At 46.7% G+C, this 3,312-nt stretch overlaps 5 non-coding genes across 5 annotated transcripts; 4 read left to right on the forward strand and 1 right to left on the reverse strand.

Moving 5' to 3' along the window:
• Positions 1-417: 417 nt before the first annotated feature.
• TRNAE-UUC lies at positions 418-489 on the reverse strand. The gene has a single exon. It is a non-coding gene; the product is annotated as a tRNA-Glu (tRNA).
• Positions 490-1,208: 719 nt separating this feature from the next.
• TRNAV-CAC lies at positions 1,209-1,281 on the forward strand. Its single transcript has one exon. It is a non-coding gene; the product is annotated as a tRNA-Val (tRNA).
• A 382-nt stretch (positions 1,282-1,663) lies between these two features.
• On the forward strand, positions 1,664-1,736 carry TRNAV-AAC. The gene has a single exon. It is a non-coding gene; the product is annotated as a tRNA-Val (tRNA).
• Positions 1,737-2,157: 421 nt separating this feature from the next.
• On the forward strand, positions 2,158-2,229 carry TRNAE-CUC. Its single transcript has one exon. It is a non-coding gene; the product is annotated as a tRNA-Glu (tRNA).
• Positions 2,230-2,441: 212 nt separating this feature from the next.
• TRNAK-CUU lies at positions 2,442-2,514 on the forward strand. Its single transcript has one exon. It is a non-coding gene; the product is annotated as a tRNA-Lys (tRNA).
• The last annotated feature ends 798 nt before the right edge of the window (positions 2,515-3,312 follow it).

Raw genomic sequence — 3,312 nt, forward strand, 5'->3', positions numbered from 1 at the left:
AAAAAATCTGGGTTTGTAGCGCCCGCTGTATTGACTTTTAGTCCTTTTCCGTGAATTTTTGGCTCGATATTCCCCCCCCCCAAAAAAAAAAATGTGTATTTATGGCACCAAATTCCGTAATGGTGGTGCTTGCAAAAAAAATAAAAAAAATTTAAAAAAAAAAGCGCCTTTATAGCACCAAATATGTTGATTTTGACTCTTTTCCATGAATTTTTGGCTCAGCGTCCCTCCAAATTCCTGAACTGCAGCACCTGGGGAAAAAAAATCAGCAGTAGGTTGCAGAAGGGATTTATTTTAATTTACCCGTTCGCATCCCCCCCGTGGGGTTGGAGTTTTAGCTCCTCCTGTCCAGAGGTACAAAGGCACCCCCAGACGGGGCAGAATTCGAGAATTTTGGAAAATATTTTGCTCACTACGTTCCCTGACCGGGAATCGAACCCGGGCCACGGCGGTGAAAGCGCCGAATCCTGACCACTAGACCACCAGGGAGCTGGGATTTCCCCCCAAAATGAACCGATCTCGCGGGTTTTTGGGCATCCCCAGGAGGAGGAGAATCCCGAACATCTCCAAAGGGCCGGATTTTTCCCGGATTTCCCGGGCCCTCCTCGGTGGTGCCGTGGAGAGGATCCGCGCCCTCCCCCGCGTGGCCCGGGTTCGAGCCCCGAGAGGGTAAAAAACCAGCGCTCCCCCCGGGGAGCCATCCCTTTTCCGTCCTATTCTTAAAAAATTACTCTTTTTGGGGAGAAATTATTTTTTTAAAGCCGTTTTTGCCCCCCCTCCGCCCCCCCCGCGGCGTTTCTGTGGTGTCGCGGTCGTCACGATCGCCCCACGCGAGAAAGATCCTCGGGTCGAAACCGGGCGGAAAAAAAAACACTGGATTTTGGGGGGGGAGTTTTGGTGTTTGTTTTTTTTTGTTTTTTTTAAATGATTTCCCTCGCTTTTCACCCATTTCCGCCCTCTCGAACGCCCCGCGAGGAGGGGCTGGAGTTCATTAAGGGAGTTCATTAAGGGGAATGAAAAGCCTCAAAGGAATGAAGAGCCATAAGGAAAGAAAAAAAAAAAGGAAAAAAAATTAAAAGCAAGAAAGGAATTCATTAAAATGAGAAGGGAACCCGAGGCAGGGAGGGTCGCGTTTCCCGGCGGGTTTTTGGGGCGGAATTGGGGATTTTTGGGGATTTTACACCAGATTGATGACGTAATATCCCACCGTTTCTGTAGTGTAGTGGTTATCACGTTCGCCTCACACGCGAAAGGTCCCCGGTTCGAAACCGGGCAGAAACAGCCTTTTTGAGTCTTTTTTAGTCCTTTTTTAGTCTTTTTCCCCCCTTTTTTTTTTATTGAAGGCTTTGGGCCGCTCGGGGGGGGGGGTCGCTGACGATTAAAAGTGGTTTGGTTGGAAAACGGGCCTTAAATAATTAATCATTAAATAATTGGCGCCGACTCTTTGCTTTTGGGGTTTGGGGTTTGGGGTTTGGGGTTTGGGGTTTGGGGAACCCCCGAAAAGGTTTGAAGGTTTTCCGAGGGGGTTTTCAGGGAGCGTTTCCTCCCTTAGGAAGGGAAAGCAGGAGCCGGGGGGGGCGTCCCCGGGGGGAGGGAAAGCTCCGACACCTTTTTTTGGGGTGAATCCCCCCAAATTGGGCGCCCCGGGGCGATTCCCACCCGTGTTTCTGTAGTGTAGTGGTTATCACGTTCGCCTAACACGCGAAAGGTCCCTGGTTCGAAACCAGGCAGAAACATCCCATTTTTGGGGTCTTTTCCCCCTCTTTCCCATTTTTTTTTAAATTTTTTATTTTTTATTTTTTTTCCCCAGCGCCTCGTCCCGGACCCCCGCCGGGATTTTACCGTTTTGATGCCAAAAGAGGAAGGGAGGAAACACGCGGAGACCCCTTTTTTTAACCCGAAATTCGACCCAAACTTTCTGTGCCCCTTTTTGGGGGGTTATGTGGAGAAGGGGAGGAAAAAAAAAATCTATTTTTCCCCCCCTATTTTTCTTGCTTTTAATCTCTTTTTTAATCCCCTTGGGGGAGAAAAAAAAAAAAAAAGAAAAAAAATTTAAAAAAAGAGAGTTTTCTGGTTCTGGTGGGAGGCGGCGGTTTCGGGTGGTTAATTCTGGGTAAAAAAGGACTAGGATCAGTAAATCTACCGCAATTTACAAGTTCCCTGGTGGTCTAGTGGTTAGGATTCGGCGCTCTCACCGCCGCGGCCCGGGTTCGATTCCCGGTCAGGGAAAGTCGCTTTTTCTGGCCTTAAAAGCGATAATAATTTAAATTTTTAGCTTAAAAATTAATTTTGTTTTTTTTTTTTTCTTCCAGTTCGACCACACCGGCTCCCCTCTGCCGAGGATCCCGTCCCCAGACAAACCAATTCCCACCCCGAAAAATCCCATTTTTCCCGATTTTAATCGGATTTTAAGGGTCTGTTTCACCCAAAACCCAGCAGGAGCCCGGCTAGCTCAGTCGGTAGAGCATGAGACTCTTAATCTCAGGGTCGTGGGTTCGAGCCCCACGTTGGGCGTTTCCTTTTCCCTTCTCTCCTGTTTTTTTTTACCTTTTCCTTCCCCCAAAAAAATTTCAGGGATAACTCCGGACGGAGCAGCAGAACCGGGAAATGTCCTTGGGGGGAAGGAAGGGGCTCCATCTCCCAACAATCCCAGTGCCCTGGGGGAGTCGGGATGTCCTTCCCTATCCCTGCAAAAATTCCTTCTCATCCCCTCTCTCGCCTTTTTCCAGCATTTGCTTCAAATTCTCCAGCGATTTCTGGCGTCAGGGATTTCCTCTTCCCTCTCACCCCAGTCCCCATCACTGAGTTATTTATTCCTGCACAAATTATTATTATTATTATTATTATTATTATTATTATTTTATTATTATTATTGTTATTATTATTAATTTTTTATTATTGTTTATTATTATTATTATTATTATTATTATTATTATTATTATTATTATTATTATTATTACCTATTTTGAGCCCCAAAATTGGGGGGGGTTTTCTGCCCTCAAAAGGTGCTTCGGTGCCAAACACGGAGGGATTTTTTTCCCCCTTAAAAAAAAATGGCTTTTTGGAGGCTTGGGAGGTCTGAGACTCACCCTGCAGGCTGAGTCCTAAAGAGGGGGATTTGGGGTCCCTGAAGGAGGGTTTGGGGAAGTTAAAAAGGAGGGTTTGGGCCTAAAAAGGAGGGTTTGGGGAAGTTAAAAAGGAGGGTTTGGGGAAGTTAAAAAGGAGGGTTTGGGTCCAAAAAATGAGGGTTTGGGCCTAAAAAGGAGGGTTTGGGTCTAAAAAGGAGGGTTTGGGTCTAAAAAGGAGGGTTTG

The sequence above is a fragment of the Empidonax traillii genome, unplaced genomic scaffold (assembly GCF_003031625.1).
Source record: "Empidonax traillii isolate 1590-97213 ecotype Southwest subspecies unplaced genomic scaffold, ASM303162v1 scaffold2187:size33450, whole genome shotgun sequence".
In the NCBI taxonomy this organism is placed as follows: domain Eukaryota; kingdom Metazoa; phylum Chordata; class Aves; order Passeriformes; family Tyrannidae; genus Empidonax; species Empidonax traillii.